General features: G+C 44.3%; 1 long non-coding RNA gene across 1 annotated transcript in view; it reads right to left on the minus strand.

Annotated features, from left to right (window-relative positions):
* LOC122552593 (uncharacterized) overlaps positions 1-24,661 on the minus strand; it is a 70,793-nt gene that overhangs the window by 15,255 nt on the left and 30,877 nt on the right. The gene's annotated exons all lie outside the window — the stretch shown is intronic.

Consider the following 24,661-nt stretch of genomic DNA (forward strand, 5'->3'; position numbering starts at 1 on the left):
GTTTGTGTATGAGACAGAGAGAGAGAGTGTGTGTGTGTGAGTGTGTATGTCTGTGTGTCTAAGAGTATGTGTGTCTGTGTCTCTGTGTGTGTGTGTGTGTGTGTGAGGCTAACAAAACCATTGCCCTGACATATGAAGTCCTGTTAAAATGCTGAAGTGATATGGAGCAAACTGCATATTGAACCAATTTAACAACCTCAAAATAATTCATCAACAGAATTGTACAGACTTGATGGAGGCCATTAGGCCAATTGTACCTGTGCTAGCTCTTTGAAATGTTATCCAATTGGTCCCACTGCACCCTACTCTCAACAAGGTAGATTTGCAAAAACCTTTGTGTCTTATCAAAAAGGGTGGCACGGTGGCTCAGTGGTTAGCACTGTTGTCTCACTGTACCAGGAACCTGGGTTCAATTCCACCCTTGGATGGCTGTCTGTGTGGAGTTTGCACATTCTCCCCATGTCTGCATGGGTTTCCCACCACAGTCCCAAGATGTGCAGGTTAGGTGAATTGGCCATGCTAAATTGCCCGTAGTGTTAGGTGCATTAGTCAGAGGGAAATGGGTCTGGGTTGGTTACTCTTCAGAGGGTCAGTGTGGACTGGTTGGGCCAAGGGGTCTGTTTCAATACTGCAGGGAATCTAATCAAAAAGCAAACAATGAACATTAGAAATGGTAAAAATATTTTGTACAAGGAGAATTGTTGCTGAAAACAGAGACTTGAATTGTTTTGATTTACTGTTGTCACGTGTACCTAAGTACAGTGAAACATTCAGCTTTGCAAGCAATACAGGCAGATCATAGCAAGCAAGGACATACAGATCATAAGGTGCTTAGACAGAGTGAGACCTATGAGGTAACAGCTGCACAGTAGGTGAGTAATTTTTACAGACTTAGAATTGAAGTTTCAAACTGCAGAATGATTGTAAAAAATGTGAGAGTAAGTTCTGCTGGAGGGGGCTCACAGAGTCACCCAGTGTCGGCTCCATTTTGAATCCGGAGCCTGTTGCTGGAGATTTTGGTCTAATACTCATCAGGATAAATGCAAGAATGCCATATTTTAATGGCTCACAGCAATTTATACAGCAGGTGGAAAGGGTGTTGATTGGTTGGTAAGTTGACTCTGACTGGTCAAGAAATTACCATAGACCAATCACAGCCAACGAGCCAATCAATCAACGCCCTTTTCTCCCAGAGTACAAGTCACTGAGATCATTTGAATTTTGATAGCATTTACAGTAGCATTTTCCAGCTCTTTCCAGCACAGGTTCAGGTTCTGTGTTATGGAAGAGAATTGATTGACAGATAATCATTTGATTGTGATGCTGCTTTTTTTTTGCCCGATGAGTGCAAAGGCTGCTCTGCAAAAAGTTACGCTGGGGAGGGAACTGCAAAGTCTTCCCTCCCCTTTACCTTATGAGCCGATAGTGCGGCAATACAACATGACTGTGGGCTGCGGTGGAGCAATGGGGGACTGGGGGTGTTCACTGTCACCTCAGCCTGCTCCTGAGCTCTCAGCTTTACCGACACTCTTTTCCCTAGTGCGGGAGAACACTTCATCAGCAACAAAGCGCAGTGGGCTGCCAGGAGGTTGTCGAAGGTGCTATGCGAATGCCAATTCTGCTCCACTTCTCTTTCACAGCAAGGCTGGCACTGCCCCAATGTGGGATGATTTGCTGGCATACAGTGGCCCCTTTAATTGGTTATTTGGTTGTTATGGTGATCTGGTGTAATGGGACTGGTAGCTGTCTTTTGCCTGACAGCTACCATGAGTGTTGACACTTGGCAAACTGGGTCATACCTGCTGCTTGTACAGATGACATGCTATTTTTTGCTCTGGCGAATAATAAGACAACCAGAGCGCAATGTACTTTGAGCCAGTCACAGGAAATGGATAAAGGAGGATAAAGCAACGAGATTAAAAAAATAACTGCTCCAAGTGAAAGAGGCGAGAGACCAGGTGAGAGCCTGCATGGTGTTTCTTTAAGAACAAGTGAGTAAAGAGTCACGTCTACCTTGTCAAAAAGAAATTGACTCACCTTCGGAAAAGGTTACAGCTTCTATTTTTGTGTTTCACTCGTGGGGGAGCGAGGGTATGAGTCAGTTGCTCCCATGAAGACAGATCAATGGATTTGGCTTCATAAGGAGGCGTGGTGACTGGTGACAATCCACGGGGGTCTGTGCCAGGCATCCTGCAGTCCACACGGCTCATAGATAACACGGAGAGGGGGAGGAACCCACAGAAATAACTGGGCTGATGATGCTGTGCTGTGTGGCCAGCTGAAAATCCAAGGGGGATTGAGAACATTCAAAGGGACAGGGTAAATGACTGCAGGAGTGGAACAGAAAGAGTTTCATTTGCATAACACTGTTTGCAAACTTTTGCGATAAAGTCTGTGTCTTATGATCTTATACTCCACAACCACCTGATGAAGGGGCGGCGCTCCGAAAGCTAGTGCTTCCAAATAAACCTGTTGGATTATAACCTGGTGTCGTGTGATTTTTAACTTTGCCCACCCCAGTCCAATACTAGCTCCTCCACATCATGTTCACAATGTGCCAGAGTACTTTACAACAGACAAGATACTTTCCAAAGTGTCGGCTCTCCTGTTGTGTAGGAAACACAGCTATCTCGTGGTGTCTCATGGTATGTGGTCCAACATGGACAACGAAACCTCCAGCTGGTTATCACATACCATCCTCCCTCACCTGATGAATCAGGGCTCCTCCAAATTGAACTCCACTTGAAGGAAGCACTGATGGCACCTAGAACACAGAATGTCGTTTGGCTGGGGGATTTCAATGACCCCATCACCAGGAGTAACATGGTTGGACCATTACTGTGATGAAACTATAGAATTAAGAGATTATTTGGTCCTTTTATTTTAGGGAGAGGCTTTAATACAGAGGTACTGAGTAGTCTACCAGAACAGCTAGAATAATCAGCTTGTGAAGCCTGTTTTTTTTTTTAAAAGTTAGAACAATAGAAGCAGCCTGAATGGGTGTGGTCGAACTCCCACAGAACCAGGATTTTTGGTTTTAGCTTTCAGCTGTTGGTGCTGGGGTCCTGAAGAAATGAAGCTAATTTTTCTCTCTTTCGGTTACAGTCAAAAAAAGCTGGGGATTCTCTGGCTGCTTCAGGAGTTACATGTGAGACAATGTGTGTCTGAAGTTGCCTTTTGTCAAGGGTCTGTTACTATATTGGTTAATTAGAAACAGTTAGTATATTTATTATTCTGTTAAACTTTCCAATTGAATTAAGTTATTCCAATTCCTTCATTCTTTTGTTGCATTTTGTGGATGAATAAAGTATGTTTTTCTTTAAATCTGATAGTTTGACCAATTGAATTTCATCTGGAATGCAACACCTTATATTTACCTTTCAAATAAGAAAAACGTTAGAGTCTAAACTATATTCAGAATATTTTGAGGGGTTTGGTCTGGTCCATAACACAACAGACTGAATTGGTTGCGTCCCAAAGGACACCACTGCTAGATGGGGTTTGTGGAAAATGGTTGTCCTTTCCAATCCACTGGTCACAGATACATTGATCCATGATAGAATCAGTAGAAGCAACTACAAGACAGTTATAGTGGTGGTGAAGTTCCAACTTTAATATCGAGGATAGCCTCTATTGTGATGTGTGGCACTATCACCGTGCTAACTGAAATTGGTTGCAATCAGATCTGGCAACTCAAAACTGACAACCCTAATGTGATGTGGGCCATTAATAGCAGCAACAGAATTCCATGCAATCCCTATCTGTAAGGTGTATTTGTGTAGAGAGGTCAGAAAATTAGACAGAATGGTAGGAAACAGCAAAGATTGATCTAGTTTTAAATTATGCACCTGTCTTCACTATCAAGCATACAAATCTTGCTACAACTGGATAGGGCATTGGTTTGATATCATCATCATTGTCACTCACTCACTAATGAGTATGACTGTCCACCTCAGAAATCCCGTGTCACCAGTCACAGGTTCTGCGGTCCTTGCGTGGATGTTAAGCCCAATCCTACAGCCACATCGGCAACCACACATTTGTGTTTCCCAGAAGTGGAATTAGACTTTAGGCTTGAGATTCCAGGCATTCCTTTCTCCAGTTCCTTTTCCATATTTTCTCTTGCCGCTGGGTACTCTGGAAGAATTGTGTCATATTGTACAGAATCTTTGTCCAAGTCAGGTTCTTCTGAATTAGGGTCTCCCATGAATCGACATCCATGTTGCATTTCTTGAAGGAAACCATCAGGGTGTCTTTGAAATACTTCCTTTGTCCTCCGCTCATTTGAGTGCCTTACGTGAGCTGGGTGAAGAGGATTTACTTTGGCAGTTGGGACTCAGACATCCTGAGATCAACCTAGAAGTACCATGTGCAATCCTGGTCTCATTATTTATTTCCTTGCATTAGAACCAGCTCAGAGAAGGTGCACCAGGGATTGGGTGGTCTTTCTGGGATTACGGTCGAATTCAAAATGTGCCGAAGAACTTCAGAAACCTAGAGACTTTGAATAATTCAGAGGAGACCTAACTGAGGTCAGAAGCACAGTATAGTTTCAGCTTGAAAGGAGAAAAGATACGGAAATTAGTTAATTTAGCAAACTAACATATTGTGTAGCTTGTAAACAGCAGGAGTTTTTGCTTAGAAACTTGCACATAATTGGAAGCTGAGAAAGTCTAAGCTATCAGCTTTGTGAGTATTCATGTGCAGAGAATTCACAGTCCATGTCAAAGAACTAAGAAGACTCAGTTGAGTCAAACTCAAAGATGTGAGATGTCGGAATAATCTCTGGATTTGATGCTGTAAAGATTAGATTCTCTAGAGTATGGAAACAGGCCCTTTGGCCCAACAAGTCGACACCAACCCTCTGAAGAGCAACGCACTCAGACCCCCTCACATACCCTATATTTACCCCTGACTAATGCACCTAATGCTGTGGACAATTAAGCATGGCCGATTCACCTGACCTGCTCATCTTTGGATTGTGGGAGGAAAAAATTAAGGGTTTGGGAAATAATTGAGAATTTGTTTTGTAGCATGTTTTAAGATTTTTCTAGACTGTTTTGTATTTTTAGATGGTGTGTTTTTTTTCGTTTCATGCAATAACCCTGTTTTATTTAACGACAATCTGCAGGCTTGAGTGATTAAGTTTCAGTGATCACCACTTAAAGTGTTTGTTAAAAATATGATCTATCAGCCACGACCATAAGTCATAATCATCAGAAATAGGAACAGGAAAGGGCTGTTCGGCCCATCGAGCCCGCTCCCCCACCATTCAACATTCCTCATGTCCACCTCTCTGCCCTTTCCCCATGACCCTTGATTCCCCAATCATAGAGTCATAGAGATGTACAGCACAGAAACAGACGCTTCGGTCCAACCCGACCATGCCGTCTATCCCAACCCAATCTAGTCCCACCTGCCAGCACCCGGCCCATATCCCTTCAAACTCTTCCTATTCATGTACCCATCCAGATGCCTTTTAAACGTTGTCATTGTACCAGCTTCCACCACTTCCTCTGGCAGCTCATTCCATACACACACCACCCTCTGCGTGAAAGAATTGCTCCTTAGGTCTCTTTTATATCTTTCCCCTCTCACCCTAAATCTATGCCCTCTAGTTCTGGACTGCCCCACCCCAGGGAAAACACTTTGTCTATTTATCCTATCCATGGTTAAAAATCACACAACACCAGGTCATAATCCAACAGGTTTAACTGGAAGCTTTCAGAGTGACGGTCCTTCATCAGGTGATAGTGGAGGGCTCAATCCTAACTCAGAATTTATAGCAAAAATTTACAGTGTGATGTAACTGAAATTATACATTGAAAAATTGATTGTCTGTTAAGCCTTTCATCTGTCAGAATACAGTATTAGTTTCACTTCTTTCATGTGTAAATCACAAAACCTTTTTTTTAAAAAGTTGCATTCTCGGGTTAGCTGTTAACAATGGTGATAGCTAGACAATATGTTGAAGGTGTTGGCCCCCTGTGTTCTCTGTCTATGCCATGATGTTTAGATTGATTCTAATCTAAAAGTGAGATAACGGAGTTTTACATAAATTCATGCAGTTTTTGAGCTCAGAGTTTTACATGAATGCATGCAGTTTTTGGGCAAAGTACAATGTAATCCTGCAAGTACAAATTCACCCCACAAAATATATGTGTGCATGTGGGTCTTTGTCTGTCTGTGTGTGTCTGTCTGTCTGGATTGGGGGTTGTGAGTCTGAGAAAGGGTATGTGTCTGTGTAGTGAATGCAGAGTGTCTTTAGTCTGTGAGGGGGTGCATGTGTGAGTGTGGGAGTGTGTGTGTCTGTAAGGGTGTCTGTGTGCGGGTCTGTGTATATGTGTGTCTGTGTGTATGTGTGTATAGGAGTGCCTGTGTATGTGTGAGAGTGTGTGTGTATAGGAGTGCCTGTGTGTGTGTGTGTGTGTGTGTGTGTGTGTATAGTGTAATGGTGGTCACCTGTAATGTGACATGAACCCAAGGTCCCGGTTGAGGCCCTCCCTATGGGTACCGAACTTAGCTATCAGCCTCTGCTCGGCCACTTTTCTCTGCTGCCTGTCCCGAAGTCCACCTTGGAGGATGGTCACCCAAAGGTCTGAGGCTGAATGGCCTGGACCAACTGGGAGGGAACCCTCCTGTCTGTTGATTGTTGTGCGGTGCCCATTCATCCGTTGTAGCCTTTGCTCGGTTTCCCCAATGTACCATGCCTCCGGGCATCCTTGCCTGCAACGTATAAGATAGACAACGTTGGCTGAGTCACATGAGTACCTGCCATGTACAAGGTGGGAGGTATCCCCACACGTAATGGTGGTATCTATGACCACACTCTGACATGTCTTGCAGAGAGAAAGTGCGGGCTGCAGAAGCTGGAGATCAGAGCTGAAAATGTGTTGCTGGAAAAGCGCAGCAGGTCAGGCAGCATCCAAGGAACAGGAGAATCGACGTTTCGGGCATAAGCCTGAAGAAGGGCTTATGCCCGAAACGTCAATTCTCCTGTTCCTTGGATGCTGCCTAACCTGCTGCACTTTTCCAGCAACACATTTTCAGCTCATGTCTTGCAGAGCCTACCGTGACAGGGGTGCATGTAGTTGTCCTGAGAGCCGGGCAGCTTGCTACAAACAACGATCTGTTTGAGGTCTGGTGGTTGTTTAAAGGCAAGTAGTGGAGGTGTGGGGAAGGTCTTGGTGAGGTGCTTGTCCTCATTGATAATGTGTTGCAGGTCACGAAGAACATGGCGTAATGTTTCAACTCCTGGGAAATACTGAACAACAAAAGGTACCCTGTCGAATGCAGCACGTGTCTGTCTCCTGAGGAAGTCATTACAGTTCCTAGCTGTGGCACATCAGAACTGGAGGTCGATGAGTTGGGCATCGTACCCCGTTCTTGTGAGGGCATCCCTGAGTACTTTCAGGTGTCCGTCACATTCCTCCTCATCTGAGCAGATCCAGTGTATGTGTAGGGCTTGTCCATAGGGGATGGCTGTTTTAATATGTTTTGGGTGGAAGCTGGAGAAGTGTAGCATTGTGAGGTTGTCTGTGGGTTTGCGGTAGAGTGTGGTGCTGAGGTGTCCATCCTTGATGGAGATGCAGGTGTCCAAGAATGAGACAGACAGTCGAGAGTAGTCCATGGTGAGTTTGATGGTGGGATGAAACTTGTTGATGTCACTGTGTAGTTTTATCAGTGACTCCTCACCATGGGTCCAGAGGAAGAAAATGTCGACAAACTATCTGGTGTACAATGTTGGTTGGAGATCCTGCATAGAGAAGAAGTCTTGTTCGAACCTGTGCATAAAAATGTTGGCATATTGGGGTGCAAATTTGGTCCCCATGGCTGTTCCGTGTGTCTGGATGAAGAACTGGTTGTCAAAGGTGAAGACGTAGTGATCAAGGATAAAGCGGATGAGTTGTAGGATGGTGTTTGGAGACTGGCAGTTGTTGGTGTTGAGTACTGAGGCTGTTGCCGCGATGCCATCATTGTGGGGGATGCTGGTGTAGAGCGCGGAAACATCCATTGTGACGAGGAATGTTCCCGGTTCGACTGGTCCATGGGTGTAAGAAATCCGTCGTGTCGCAACAGAACACCGGTATCTCCAAATCATATCCTATCCATGCCCCTCATGATTTTGTAAACCTCTATAAAGTCACCCCTCAGCCTCCGATGCTCCAGGGAAAACAACCCCAGCTTGTTCAGCCTCTTCCTATAGCTCAAATCCTCCAACCCTGGTGACATCCTTGTAAATCTTTTCTGAACCCTTTCAAGTTTCACAACATCTTTCCGATAGCAAGGAGACCAGACTTGCACGCAATATTCCAACAGTGGCATAGCCAATGTTCTGTACATCTGGAACATGACCTCCCAACTCCTTTACTCAATACTCTGACCGATAAAGGAAAGCATACCAAATGCCTTCTTCACTATCCTATCTACCTGCGACTCCACTTTAAAGGAGCAACACTCCCTAGGACCTTACCATTAAGTGTATAAGTCATGCTAAGATTTGCTTTCCCAAAATGCAGCACCTCGCATTTATCTGAATTAAACTCCATCTGCCACTTCTTGGCCCATTGGCCCATCTGGTCAAGATCCTGTCGTAATCTGAGGTAATCCTCTTCGCTGTCCACTACATCTCCAATTTTGGTGTCATCTGCAAACTTACTAACGATATCTCTTATGCTCGCATCCAAATCATTTATGTAAATGACAAAAAGTATTGGACCCAGCACCGATCCTTGTGGCACTCCACTGGTCACAGGCCTCCAGTCTGAAAAACAACCCTCCGTCACCACCCTCTGTCTTCGACCTTTGAGCCAGTTCTGTATCCAAATGGCTCGCTCTCCCTGTATTCCATAAGATCTAACCTTGCTAACCAGTCTCCCATGGGGAACCTTGTCGAACGCCTTCCTGATGTCCATATAGATCACATCTACCGCTCTGCCCTCATCAATCCTCTTTGTTACTTCTTCAAAAAACTCAATCATGTTTGTGAGACATGATTGTGAGACACAAAGTCATGTTGACAATCCCTAATCAGTCCTTGCCTTTCCAAATATATGAGGTAAAAACAAGGACTGCAGATGCTGGAAACCAGATTCTGGATTAGAGTGGTGCTGGAAAAGCACAGCAGTTCAGGCAGCATCCGAGGAGCAGGAAAATCGACGTTTCGGGCAAAAGCCCCTCTAGTCCTTTCCAAATAGGGAATAAAATCTAATCTAATCTTTAAATGGGCAGCACGGTGGCACAGTGGTTAGCACTGTTGCCTCACAGTGCCAGAGACCCGGATTCAATTCCCGCCTCAGGCGATTGATTGTGTGGAGTTTGCACATTCTCCCCGTGTTTGCGTGGGTTTCCTCCCACAGTCCAAAAATGTGCAGGTTAGGTGAATTGACCATGCTAAATTTCCCATAGTGTTAGGTGAATGGGTGAAATGTAGAGGAATGGGTCTGGGTGGGTTGCGCTTCGGCGGGTCGGTGTGGACTTGTTGGGCCGAAGGGCCTGTGTCCACACTGTAAGTAATCTAATCTAAGAAAAATGTACATCCTGTCTCTCAGGATTCCCTCCAACAACTTGCCCACCACCGAGGTCAGGCTCACTGGTCTATAGTTCCCTGGCTTGTCCTTAGCGTCCTTCTTAAACAGTGGCACCATGTTAGCCAACCTCCAGTCTTCCGGCACCACACCTGTGACTATCGATGATACAAATATCTCAGCAAGAGGCCCAGCAATCACTTCCCTAGCTTCCCACAGAGTTCTAGGGTACACCTGATCAGGTCCTGGGGATTTATCCACCTTTACCCGTTTCAAGATATCCAGCACTTCCTCCTCTGTAAAATGGACATTTTGCAAGGTGTCACCATCTATTTCCCTACAGTCTATAACTTCCATATCCTTTTCCACAGTAAATACTGATGCAAAATACTCATTTGGTATCTCCCCCATTTTCTGCGGCTCCACACAAAGGCCACCTTACTGATCTTCGAGGGGCCCTATTCTCTCTCTAGTTATCCTTTTGTCATTAATGTATTGGTAAAAACTCTTTGGATTCTCCTTAATTTTATTTGCCAAAACTATCTCATGTTCCCTCTTTGCCCTCCTGATTTCCCTCTTAAGTATACTCCTACTGCCTTTATACTCTTCTAAGGATTCACTCGATCTATCCTGCCTATACCTTACATCTGCTTCCTTCTTTTTCTTAAACAAACCCTCAATTTCTTTAGTCATCCAGCATTCCCTGTACCTACCAGCCTTTCGTTTTACCCTGACAGGAATATACTTTCTCTGGATTCTCGTTATCCCATTTCTGAAGGCTTCCCATTTTCCAGCCGTCTCTTTACCTGCAAACCCAATCAGCTTTTGAAAGTTCTTGCCTCATACCATCAAAATTGGCCTGTCTCCAATTTAGAACTTCAACTTTTAGATCTGGTCTATCCTTTTCCTTCACTATTTTAAATCTAATAGGGTTTTGGTCGCTGGCCCCAAAGTGCTCCCCCACTGACACCTCAGTCACCTGCCCTGCCTTATTTCCCAAGAGTAGGTCAAGTTTTGCACTTTCTCTGGTAGGTACCTCCACATACTGAATCAGAACATTTTCTTGTACACACTTAACAAATTCTCTCCATCTATATCCTTAACACTATGGCAGTCCCAGTTGATGTTTGGAAAGTTAAAATCCCCTACCATAACCACCCTATTATTCTTACAGATAGCTGGGATCCCATTACAAATTTGTTTCTCAATTTCTCTCTGACTATTAGAGGGTCTAGAATACAATCCTAATAAGGTGATCATCCCTTTCTTATTCCTCAGTTCCATCCAAATAACTTCCCTGGATGTATTTCCAGGAATATCCTCCCTCACCACAGCCGTAATGCTATCCCTTGTCAAAATCTCCACTCCCCCTCCTCTCTTGCCTCCCTTTCTATCCTTCCTGTAGCATTTGTATCCTGGAACATTAGGATACTGCCCATCCCTGAGCCACGTTTCTGTAATTGCTAAGATATCCAAGTCCCATGTTCCTAACCATGCCATGAGTTCATCTGCCTTCCCTGTTAGGCCCCTTGCATTGAAATAAATGCAGTTTAATTTATTAGTCCTACCTTCTCCCTGCCTGCCCTGACTCTTTGACTCACTTCTGTTCTCAACTGTACCTGTCTCAGATCGATCTCTTTCCTCACTATCTCCCTGGGTATCACCTCCCACCCACCCCCACCTTACTAGCTTAAATCCTCCTGAGCAGCTCTAGCAAATCTCCCTGCCAGTATGTTAGTCCCCTTCCAATTTAGGTGCAAACTGTCCTTCTTGTACAGGTCACTTCTACCCCAAAAGAGATTCCAATGATCCAAAAATGTGATTCCTTCTTCCATACACCAGCTCCTCAGCCATGCATTCATCTGGCTATCATGCTATCCTCACTAGCTGTAGCACTGGGAGTAATCCAGATATTACTACTCTTGAGGACCTCCTTTTTAAATTCCTGCCTTACTCTCTGTAATCTCCCTTCAGAATCGCAACCTTTTCCCTTCCTATGTCATTTGTTCCAATGTGGACAATGACCTGCTGCTGGCCCCTCTCCCCCATGAGAACATTCTGCACCCTCTCTGAGACATTCTTGATTGTGGCACCAGGGAAACAACACACCATTCTGCTTTTTCGCTGCTGGCCACAGAAATGTCTGTCTGTACCTTGGACTAGAGAATCCCCTAATACAATTGATCTCTTGGAAGCCGACGTACCCCCATTGCATTAGAGCCAGTCTGAATACCAGAAACTTGGCTGTTCGTGCTAAATTTCCCTGAGAATCCATCACCTCCTACATTTTCCAAAACAGCATACCGGTTTGAAATGGGGATAGCCACAGAAGATTCCTGCACTAACTGCCTACCTCTCATATCTTTCCTGGAATTAACCCATCTATGTGACTGTATCAGAGACTTCCCCCCCCCCCCTTCCTATAACTGCCATCCATTGAGGTCACAATCAAGTCGACCATAACTTAATTGAATGGCGGAGCAGGCTGGAGGGACTGAATGGCCCACACCTTTCTCCTCTCCACCTTGGGACAGTATGGTGACTCAGTGGTTAGCACTGTTGCCTCACAGCGCTAGGGACCTGGGTTCAATTCCAGCCTCTGGTGACTGTGTGGAGTTTACACGTTCTCCGTGTGTGTGTTTCCTCTGGGTGCTCCGATTTCCTCCCACAGTCCAAAGATGTGCACACTAGGTGAATTGGCCATGCTAAACTGCCTATATTGTTCAGGAATGTGTAGGTTAGGTACATTAGTCAGGGATAAATATAAGATAATAAGGTAGGGGAATGGATCTGGATGTGTTACTCTTTAGAGGGTCAGTGTGAACTTGTTAGCCAAAGGGCCTGTTTCCACACTGGGATTCTTTCTCTTGCATTCTCATCGAACCAAGGGTGAGATGAGGAGACTTTCATTTTAATGTGGTGAGCTGTGTTGGTCTGGAATGCGCTGTGTGAAACGATGGTGGAAGCATATTCACCAGGAGCTTTCAGAAGGGAATTGGTTAGATAGTTGAAAAGAAAACCATTGTAGGGCAATGAAAGAAAAGGTGAGTGACTTTAATTGAACAGGTCTCACAAGAAATGGAGTTCTTCTGAACTGCAATCTTGTTAATTAATTAGACCTGTGAGACAGTGTAATTCCAAAACCAAACTAACAAGCCCCTGTCGGGATTAGACATCACAAGAAATCATTTTCAGGCTGGCAGTGAAAGATCCTCATAAAACTCTTGTGATCTGCCTACAGAAATGGTCCTAGGATGATGAACGGTGTTATTGTATAACGTACAAGGGAAGACAAGTGTTCTAACATACTGTGAGACTGGGGTAACTCCCGGTGGATGTTGTGGGTTAGGGAGCTGACACCGGTTCTCTTTCTGAAGCCAGGTTAAGGGGCTGTTTCTACACCTCACTGAGGCCACGCACTGGAAAGCAAACCCCACCAGTCCCAGAATCGTCACAACACTTAAAGATTTTGTCGAAATCTACAAAATTCTGCAGTTTACTTGTCTTTCAGACCCAGGTTGACAGAAATCATGGAACAGGTTCTGTACTTACCAAACATTACAATTTATTATAAGCAAGTAGACCCTAGTGATAGTAAACAGATAGGAACCATGACATATTGCGCTAATCCCCTTATAAATTCATCCCTACACACACACACGCACACACTAACTCTCAGGCACACACACAAACACACACTCACACGCACACACACACACTCTCTGTTGGGAAAGGTTAAGGTGGATCAGGGACTGTGCTTTCATCACTGTTGCACCAGGTAACTAGAGTATGTTAACACGAATAACTCCTCGTCTATATCCTACAAAGGAAGCACATTATGTTACAGGGTCCCCATCCCCTATCCCTCCAAGGCCCAGTGCGTGCTCCGCTCTCCAGTCCTGTGTTCAGTTCTTGGAGGGATTGAACAAACGTATCACAATACATTAAGATTTGATCGAAAGCAGACAGTGTCCGGAAATTGGACCTGTCCTATTACAAAGGTTCAGGCATAAGCAACAGTCTTTAAAGCTGAGATGCTTCAAATTCTCAAAGTTTGAACCGAATAGGAAGCAATTTCAGAGCTGGCCTACTTTCTGTCACTCAGGATTTACCAGAGAAATTCACTGTGGGCAGAATTTTCAGGGCTATCTCTGATGTACCTGCTCAATGTTCAGCTGTTATGGAGAACTGAACATCAGCCACAGCAGCTGGTACAGAATCTTAGCCCTTTGAAATTATTCATTTTATTTAAGGAAGTATATCATTTCATTGGAGACAGTTCAGAGAAGGTCCACGAGGATGATCCCTGCTATGGAGGGATCGTCTTAAGAGGTAAGATTAAACAGGGTTGGGACTCTACCTACTGGAGCTTAGAAGAATGAGAGGTGATCTCATTGAAACATAACAGATTCTCAAGGGACTTGACAGGGTCAATGCTGAGAGGATGTTTCTCCTCATGGAAGAGTCTGGGACCAGAGGGCACAGTCTCAGAATATGAGATGAGGAGGAATTTCTTCTCTCAGAGGGTTGAGAGTCTTTGGAGCTCCTTGCCACAGATAGAGCTGTGGGCGTTGAGTCCTTATGTATATTTAAGGCTGAGATAGAGAGATTCTTAATCAGTCAGGGGATCAAGGGTTACAGAGAAAAGGCAGGAAAGTGGACGGGAGGAATGTAGGATCAGCCACGATCCTATTGAATGGTGGAGCAGGCGTGAGGTGCCAAACGGCCTATTCCTGTTTCTATTTCTCATTGTCTCCTGGTCTTAAATAATGCAGTAAAATTTTTAACCTAATGGTCAGATATAGCCTAGTTTTACAGTATCATCTGAAGCACAGGACCTCTGACAATGCAGCACTCCTTGAGTACTGCCCTGGAGTGTCAGCTTAGACATTGTCTCTCTAACCCTGCATTTAGTCTATAAAATATGCAGATATGGTCCCATTCACTTTTACGTGAGAAGAAGCAGGAAATCTCCACCTTCGCTCCAAAAACCCTAAAAGAGGCCGGTAGCCACTAAGTCAGTCATTAGGAAAGATAGGAAAGCCCAGCAAGCAGTACAGAGGTTCAATATAACATAGATACCAGATTTTTTTAAAAATTAAAAGCAGGAAATCACAGCAACCAGTAATGCAATTTAAAGCTGTCATGAAGAATTCTATGCAGTTTGACAGAAATACCGAGTTCAAAAGGCCAGCAAACGAAACTAATACTGTTACATTGATGTGGTACAGGGTCTACCTTTCTCCTCTCAGCAGAAAGCTATTCCTTGTAGACATCTTTTGTATTTGCCTTTCCGGGAATATACAAAAACGGGGTTAGAAAGGGTATCAACCCCGGACTGTGTGTACTAGTGGGAGAAGGTATGCTGGTAACTGAGACAGCATGTAAAAACCTCTGTTTGTGGGTTAGTGTGCTGTAAAGGCCAGAGTTGAAGGACCACTCACTCGTCACCCCTGCGTTGCAGGTAAAATGACAAACTAGTTCTGTTCGCTAGAGAGCAGCGAGCCAGTCAGAAGGAAACATAAAGGATTCTCTCAGTCCGAGTGCTGCCAGCTAGCCATCACCAAATAAAATCATGACAAAAGGATTATAATTAAATTGCAAAGCCATCAGCATTCCACTGTCTGCTCCATACAACTACACAGAGAGACTGAGCTGTATATTATTAATTTTGTTTTGGACTCACTTGCTAATCCTAACCATGTGGCTGTGTGTTGTCTTATTCTTTCATTTCATATTTAATAACTAAAAAACCTCACTCTTATGTTACCCCAAGAAACTCCTGGTTTTTTTTTTCCCTTTATTCATTCACGGGATGAGGCCATCACTGGCTGGGCCAGCGCTTATTACCCAGAGGGCAGTTAATTCTCAGTCACATTGCTGTGGGTCTGGAGTCACATGTATGCCAAACCAGGTAAGAATGGCAGATTCCTTCCCTAAAGGGCATTAGTGAACCAGATGGGCTTTTCCCCAGCAATGGATTCATGGTCATCATTAGGTTCTTAATTCCAAATAGCTATTGAATTCAATCTCCACCATCTGCTGTGGCAGGATTTGAACCCAGGTGCCCAGAACATTATCTGGGTCTCTGGATTCACAGTCCAGCGATAATACCACTAGACCATCACCTAGCAACTCCTTTTAAAACGTGGGTAAGGGAGGAGAGAACGAGGCAGGGAATAGAGAGAATTTCAGGGAACACAGCAGGAAAGGGGACTTGAACCAAGACAGTTCAAGCAGAGAAGCAAGAACCATAGGGCTGCTCTCTCGTTAGAGAGAGATGACTGGTGATGGTTTTACCTGAGGATCACCACACCTAATATGAGGGGGTGATGTTCAGAAGGCAGACCCTATACAGTAACCTCACCTGGTGCAGGAAATTGAACCTACGCTGTTGGCACCGCAAACCAGCCATCCAGCCCACTGAGCTAACAAGCCCCCATTTTCCAGGGCACATCCTGACTTGCAATTTGAAAAGCTTAAGCAGCTGACTTTTGACCACCGGGTATGGTGGCACTTGAGACAATGGAGCAGTGGTATTCAATGTCAATGGTCAGGGATAGTGGGAGGTGAAGGAGCAGGCCCTGGCTCTTGCTCATGTCTAGTGTGAGAGCTCATGGACACTGGCTTGGTATGGACACCAGCCTCCTGCAGTCAAATAGCCCACCAGGGACTGCTTCGACTGGCACTGTCCAATGGAATGTGTCCCAGGGAGGGAGGCATCACCTGAGAGTTATTGGATAGGGGGATGGGGTTTACAAAATCTACGCAGTTCACCTCCCCCACCTAATTTATACATCTGGGGGGACATGACGACAACGGTTGCTTCTGCCTTTTGGCAATCATGTGACAAGTTTCCTTCCTACAAATGACCTTTTCTCCTTCAAGCGAAAAAAAATTCCACTCGGAGAGGGAAAGAGAGAAAAAGAGAGAGAGAGATCTGCATTTCGAAGGCACAGCCAACACTTACAGCTGAACACTGTGACAGACCAGGTCTATTTATAGAGCTGTGTACTGTGTTATTCAGAAACTCAAGAGTAACAAATACCAAACATCAGCAAGTACTAATGGTACGTGACCACAGTTTCTGTCCAGTCCCCCTCTTCTCTCCTGGCTCCAAGACAATGATCTTTCCTGATAGTGTGGGGGCAAGAGGAGGAACATAAAGCCGTTCCACCCCGTCATGAACCAGACCAATAATCACTCTTCAAGTCTATGGCGTGGGAGCTGACTAGGCGACAGGGAAAGCAAACACCCTAAAAAAGTGCTGTCCTCAGCTAATGCCCCGAAGTCTGTGGTGGTTCCATATTGAGGAGCAGCAAAGGATCTGAAACTCTCCCAACTCTCCCAATGGGAATCAGGAGCAAGAGTAGACCATTCAGCCCATCAAGGCTGCTACATCATCCAGGAAATTCATGGCAAAAATGTTTGTGGCCTTAACTTCTACCTCCTTCACTCTCCACTCTCCCATTAACCCTCGACTCTCGTGTTGATCAAAAATCTATCTACCTGTGGAGGCAATGGCCTCATAGCATTATTGCTAGACCATTAATCCATAGATCAACAGTCAACAGAGGGCAAACAATAAATAAATAAGGAGGGAGAAGATTAAATTTGAGGGTAAGCGAGCCAGTAATATAAAGAAAAACTGTAAGCATTTCTTTAGATACATAAACAGCAAACGAGAGACAATAGTGGACTTTGGACCACTGGAAAATGATGTCGGAGAAATAGTAATGGAGAACAAGGAAATGGCCAAGGAACTGAATAATTACTTCACGTCAGTCTTCACAGTGGAAGACATAAGTAATATCTCAAAAATTCAAGGGAGTAAGGGAGCAGAGCTGAATATGGTGGCCATCACCAAGGAGAAGGTGCTAGAAAAAACTGAACAGCCTGAAAGTGGATAAATCACCTGAACCAGATGGACTACACCCCAGAGTTCAAAGGGAGACAGCTGAAGAGATAGTGGAGGCATTATCAGGATCCATCAGGAATCACTAGTATCAGGAAGGGTCCCAGAGAACTGGAAAATCACTAACGTGACACCCCTGATTAAAAAGGGAGTAAGGCAAAAGACGGAAAATTATGGACTGATTAGCCTGACCTCTGTCGTGGGTAAGATCCTGGAATCCATTGTGAAGGATGAGATTTCTGAATACTTGGAAGTGTATGGTAAAACAGGGCAAAGTCAGCATGGTTTCATCAAGGGGAGGTCATGCCTGACAAATCTGCTGGAATTTTTTGAGGAAGTAATGAGCAGGTTAGACCAAGGAGAGCCAATGGATGTTATCAACCATTCAAGAAGGCCTTTGACAAGGTACCACATAGGAAGCCACTGAATAAGATAAGGGCCCATGGTATTAGAGGCAAGGTTCTAGGGTGGATAGAAGTTTGGCTGTCTGGCAGAAAGCAGAGAGTGGGGGTAAAAGGGTCCTTCTCAGGATGGCAGCTGGTGACATGTAGTGTTCTGCAAGGGTCAGTGTTGGGACCACGACTTTTCACTTTATACATTAATGATCAAGATGAAGGAACTAAGAAAATTCTGGATAAGTTTGCAGATGATGCAAGGATAAGTAGAGGTAGCTTTGAGGAGGCAGGGAGGCTGCAGAAGGATTTGAGCAGATTAGGAGAGTGGGCAAAGATGTGGCAGATGGAGTACAACATGGGGAAATGTGAGGTCATGCACTTTGATAGGAAGAATAGAGGGATGGACCATTTTCTAAATGAGGAGAAATTCAGAAGTCTGCAGAGCAAAGAGACTTGGGAGTTCTGGTCCAGAATTCCTACAGGGTAAACTTGCAGATTGAGTCAGTAGTTAGGAAGGCAAATGCAATGATTGCATTTATTTTGCGAGGACATGAATATAAAAGCAGGGATGTATTTCTGAGGCTCTATAAGGCTCTGGTCAGATCACATTTGGAGTATTGTGTGCAGTTTTGGGCCCCATACCTCAGGAAGGATGTACTGGCCCTGGAGTGTGTTCAGAGGAGGTTCACAAGAATGGGCCAAGGAATGAAAAGATTAACATATGAGGAATGTTTGAGGACTCTGGGTCTAAACTCGATGGTGTTTGGAAGGAAGAGGGGGGAATCTAATTGAAACTTACAGAATACTGAATGGCCTGGACAAAATGGATTTTGGGAAGATGTTTCCATTGGTGAGAGAGACTAGGACCCGAGGACATGACCTTAGAGTAAAGGGAAGACCTTTTAGAACAGAGATAAGGAGAAACCTCTTCAGCCAGAGAGTGGTGAATCTACGGAATTCATTGCAACAGAAGGTTGTGGAGGCCAGGTCATTGAGTATATTTAAGACAGATGGATAGGTTCTTGAGTATTGTTATGAAGATGTGGGAACTATGCTTTTAAGAGAGTAAAAGCTAGCAGTGACAGCACCAAGTGTTCTCAATAAAACACACTGTAACATGTGCTCCAGCTAATGGAGTAGCTGGTTGCCTGGAAATGACATAAAAACAGGTTCAAATTAGGCCAATCAGTTTAAATTAGAGTGGTGCTGGAAAAGCACAGCAGTTCAGGCAGCATCCGAGATGCTGCCTGAACTGCTGTGCTTTTCCAGCACCACTCTAAACTCTGGTTTCCAGCATCTGCAGTCACTGTTTTTACCCAATCAGTTTAAACTATACCCTGAAAAACACCAAATTCCTATCAAGTTTGAATTGAGTATATTTGACAATCTTAAAAGTCAACGACACAATCCCATTCTCTGGGGTATAAGGCCGGGGAAATTGAACAGTTGGGAGAAGAGCTGCCAAGCCCAACATGTAAACAGACTGCCTGAAAAATAGCTCTCTTAAAGGTACCTTTATCAATCAGTAACCTGTGAAGCAGAATCCCTAAGAAGACGAAAAGAAGACACAGGAAGATCCAAACAGAAGAACCGAAAGCTGCCTGGTTTTGAGATAAGAAGTTTCGTTTTGTAAATCTTAATTGGGAGTTTTATCAGACTAGTATTATAGAAGGGAAGGTAAAAGATAGGTTAGAGGAAGGACTTGAGATCTGAGTTAATTATTCTCTGTCATACTTTGAGAATTAAAATTGTTAATTTTTACTTTAAATAGTTCTTGGCCACTTGAATTTTTACAGGTTACTGCATGGCATAAATTTTTTTTTGTGTTGCTGGTTTTAAATTAAACAGGAGGGTTTACCCTGTGTTGTAATAGTATCAAGGGGATCAAGGGTTACGGTGAGAAAGCAGGAGAATGGAGTTGAGAAACGTATTAGCCATGATTTAATGGTGAAGCAGACTCAATGGGATGAATGGCCTAATTTCTGCTCCTATGTGTTATGTTCTATGGTCTTATTAATGGGTCCAAACCCCACCATGGCAGATGGAAGAATTTTAATTTAAAATAGAATTTGAACAGAGGAATGACGAGTCAAATGATGAATGAAACCATCTGGTTCACTAATGTCCTTTCAAGACGAAAACTGCTGTTTTACCATGTGACTCCAGACCCACAGCAAAGTGGTTGAATCTTAACTGCCCTGTGGGCAATTAGGGATGGGCCCAACTAGTGTTACCCTAAGCCCATGTATGAATAAAGAAACTCAGCCTCAAATGTATTCAATGACCAAGCCTCCAGAATCACAGAAGGGTTATGGAGTAGAAGAAGACTATTCAGCCCTATGTGAATGTATTGGCTAATCAAAAGAGCACCTCCTGCTGACTGAGGCAGGGAATTCCAAACACTGACAAAGCTTGCTCAAAGAGGTAGCTCTTATAAAGAGTTAAAAATCACACGACACTGGGTAATAGTCCAACAAGTCCTCTGATAGCTGCCTGAGGAAGGAATGGGACTCCAAAAGGTGGACTATAGCCTAGTCTTGAGTGATTTTTGGCTTTGTCCACCCCAGTCCTACACCGGCACCTCCACATTGTAAAGAGTTGTGAGTGAGGACTGGTGAAGTTAAAGGAGGGAATTCAAGAGCTTGATGCGCGAGCCATCGAAGGTACAGCCACCAGCGATGGAGGAAGGTAATTGAGGGTTTTTTTTATTCATTCACAGGATGAGAGCATCACTGGATGGGCTATCATTTATTGTCCATCCCTCATTGCCCAAAGGAAGAGGTAAGAGTGAAGCACATTGCTGTGGGTTTGGAGTCACTTGTAGGGCCAGACCAGGTAAGGACAGCAGTGTCCTTCCCAAAAGGGCGTTCGTGAACCAGATGGATTTTTCCAACAATGGATTCATGATCATCATCAGACATTTAATTCCAGTCTATTTTTATTGGATTCAAATTCCACCACCTGCTATGGTAGGATTGGAACCCCAGGTCCCCAGAACATTACCTGGATCTCTGGATTAATACTCCAGTGATAATCCCACTAGGCCATCACCTCCCCTAGCTCAGAAGGCCAGAATGGGAAGAAAGAAGAAATCTCTGAAGGTTGATGGGCTGGAGGAAGATTGGAGAGATACTGAAGGGGAAGACCATGGAAAATAAAGGTATGGGTTTTCAAGTTGCAACAGTGCTAGACTGGGAAACACAAGCTGAGGTGCCTGGTGTTGTGCCCATCATTCTCAAAATCCTGTGCCATCCACAGTAGGTCCAAGTTTCTCACTGTTCAGTATTGAATCAAGGAATTAGGGTCTGAATAAAGATAGGATTCAATGTCAGACATTGACACTGTGTTCTGACAGCAGCCTTTGCAGGTAGCAAAGGGAGACAACAGTACAGTGGTAAAGCATCTGAACTAGCAATTGAGTGACCCAAGCCAATGTTCTGAGGTTATGTGTTCAAACCCTAACTTCAATGAGGATGTTGAGTCCTTCCTGCTGGCTCTGCAATGTTCTCTGATGTGAAGGTGAGCTCAAAACTGCAGGCTATCATTCCGTCCTGAAACTTAGAACAAACCTAATCATGTATTTGCTCCCACAAAGGTCACAGCCCTTTACAATTCTGCAAAACATCCTCCCGGTTCCATAATAACAACAAGATATTTCATGAATATCTTCAGCAATGTTGGAGCTCACTGAAAGGACAAGGGCAGCAGATACATGGGAACACCACTTCCCACAAGCTCCCGTCCAAGCCATTCACAGATTTCCTAAAATGTGGAAGCTGGCCATTTGGCCCATCATGTCTCCACCAACTCTCCGAAGAGCATCTCACTCAGTCCCTGTAACCCTGCATCTCCCATGGCCAATTCACATAACCGGCCCATTTTGTTTGGACTGTGGGAGGAAACCAGACCACACAAAGGAAACCCACATTGACACAGGGAGAATGTGCAAACTCCACGCAGACAATCACCCGAGGAGTGGAATTGAACCCAGGTCCCGAGCACTGTGAGGCAGCAGGGCTAATCACTGAGCCCTCCATCCTGACTTGGAAATATATCACCATCCCTTCAGTGCCGTTTGGGTCAAGCTTCTGGCAATCCCTCCCTAAGGGCATTGTGGGTCTACCTACAGGATATGAACTGCAGGTGTTCAAGAAATCAGCTAATTACCACCTTCTTGATGTCAGTTGTGGATGAGCAGCAAGTTCACTTTGCCAACGATATCCACGTCCCATGGATGAATAAATTAAAATCAAACATGGAACAGAATAGGGGTTTCCAACAGTAATGAGAGAAGTTTTCTTTGTAAGTAAGTAGTTTGAATGGATTCTAATGTCTATGATGATGATGATGAATTCTAAGGCCTTACTCCCTTTGGTCCATAGAGATGGAACATGGATTTAGGGTAAGACTTGGGAGGTTTAAAGGGTATTTGAGGGGTACCTTCTCATTGAGACAACCATAGAGAGCAGAAGCTTGCTAGTTCACAGTATCACATTTTAACAATAATTGAATACATGCTTGTGGTGATATAATCTACAAGATAGGGCTGGGTTAGGCGTGGTCAGTGCAGATCCTTTTGTACTGTGCCTTCTTACAACTCCATAAGGACAAGGAGATTGTAAAGGATGGCACATTTGAAAATCTTCAGAAACAATCACCTGCTATCATATTATGTTCTTGTTTTAGATGGAAACATACCAATCACACTCAAAGGTTGGAAAGGCAAAAATGTGGTGCTTTCTTTGAAGATATGGCTAGTTCCAGATAATGTTCACAGGGAACTATGGACAGCACATCTGATCTTGACTACTGTTTAGAGTCATAGAGTCATGGAGATGTAGAGCACAGAAACAGACCATTCGGTCCAACTCGTCCATGCCGACCAGATATCCTAAATTAATCCAGTCCCATTTGCCAGCACTTGGCCCCTATCCCTCTAAACCCTTCCTATTCATATACCCATCCAGATGCCTTTTCAATGTTGTCTTTGTACCAGCCTCCACCACATCCTCTAGCAGCTCATTCCATACATGCACCATCCTCGCTACATGAAAAAAGTATCCCTTGGGTCCCTTTAAAACCTTTCCCCTCTCGCCCTTAACCCATGCCCTTCAGTTGTGGACTCCCCCATTCAGGGAAAAGACCTTGCTAATTCACTTAATCCATGCCCCTCAGGATTTTATAAACCTCAATAAGGTCACCCCTCAGCCTCCGACAGCCCCAGCCAGTTCAACCTCTCCCTATAGCTCAAACCCTCCAACCCTGTCAACATCCTTGTAAATCTTTTCTGAACACTTTCAAGTTTCACAACATTCTTCCAATAGGAGGAAGATCAGAATTGCACGCAATATTCCAAAAGTGGCCAAACCAATGTCCTGTACACCCACTACAGAACCTCCCAACTCCTATACTCAATGCACTGACCAATAAAGGAAAGCTTACTGCTTCAAGACTGGCCAACTAGTAAAACATTGGACTAATACAGTATACTCTAATGAGGTAAATAATGATTTCCTGCACTTTGACACACCACATTAAAGTTATATACCTATCAAATTACAACTGTGATCTTCAGACTGAGTAAGAGACTAATCTGGAGGTATTTGATTCGATTTACTACTGTTGCATGTATCGAGATTCAGTGAAAAGTATTGGATTTTCTCTTTTGTAGATGAGAATTTTCTCAAAAATCGCTCCTTAGTGAGCACTTTGGGGACAGTGACCACAATTCGGTGACTTTTACTCTAGTGATGGAGAGGGATAAGTGTGCACTGCAGGGCAAGAGTTATAGCTAGGGGCAGGGAAATTATGATGCGGTGAGGCACGACTTAGGATGCGTGGTTTGGAAAAGTAGGCTTCAAAGGAAGGGCGTAATTGATATGTGGAGCTTGATCAAGGAGCAAATATTGAGTGTCCTTGATAAGTATGTACCTGTCAGGCAGGGAGGAACGGGTCGTGTGAGGGAGCCGTGGTTTAATAAGGAATTGGAATCCCTTGTTAAATGGAAGAGGGCGGCCTATGTAAAGATGAGGCGTGAAGGTTCAATTGGGGCGATTGAGAGTTATAAGGTAGCCAGGAAGGATCTGAAGAGAGAGCTAAGAGCAGCAAGGAGGGGACATGAAAAGTCCTTAGTTGGTAGGATTAGGGAAAACCCAAAGGTATGTCAGGAATAAAAGAATGACTAGAGTAGGAATAGGTCCAGTCAAGGATAGTTGTGGGAAGTTGCGTGTGGAGGCTGAAGAGATTGGGGAGACACTGAGTGAATACTTTTCGTCAGTATTCAATCAGGAACAGGACATTGTTGCCGATGTGAATACTGAGTCACAATTAAGTAGAATGGACGGTTTTGAGGTATGTAGGGAAGAGGTGTTGGAAATTCTGGAAAGGATGAAAATAGATAAGTCCCCTGGGCCTGATGGCATTTATCCTAGGATTCTCTGGGAAGCAAGGGAGGAGATTGCAGAGCCATTGGCCTTGATTTTTATGTCCTTGTTGTCTACAGGAATAGTGCCAGAAGACTGGAGGACAGCAAATGTAGTTCCCTTGTTCAAGAAGGGGAGTAGGGATAACCCTAGTAACTATAGGCTGGTGAGTCTCACTTCTGTTGTGGGCAAAGTCTTCGAGAGAATTGTAAGGGATAGGATTTATGAACATCTGGATAGGAATAATGTGATCAAGGATAGTCAGCATGGTTTTGTGAAGGGCACGTCATGCCTCACAAATCTTATTGAATTCTTTGAGAAGGTGACTAAGGAGGTGGACGAGGGTAAAGCGGTAGATGTAGTGTATATGGATTTTAGTAAGGCGTTTGATAAGGTTCTCCA

This window comes from Chiloscyllium plagiosum, unplaced genomic scaffold (genome assembly GCF_037043375.1).
Source record: "Chiloscyllium plagiosum isolate Xiang-an unplaced genomic scaffold, Cpla_swu_hap1 HiC_scaffold_10, whole genome shotgun sequence".
NCBI lineage: Eukaryota > Metazoa > Chordata > Chondrichthyes > Orectolobiformes > Hemiscylliidae > Chiloscyllium > Chiloscyllium plagiosum.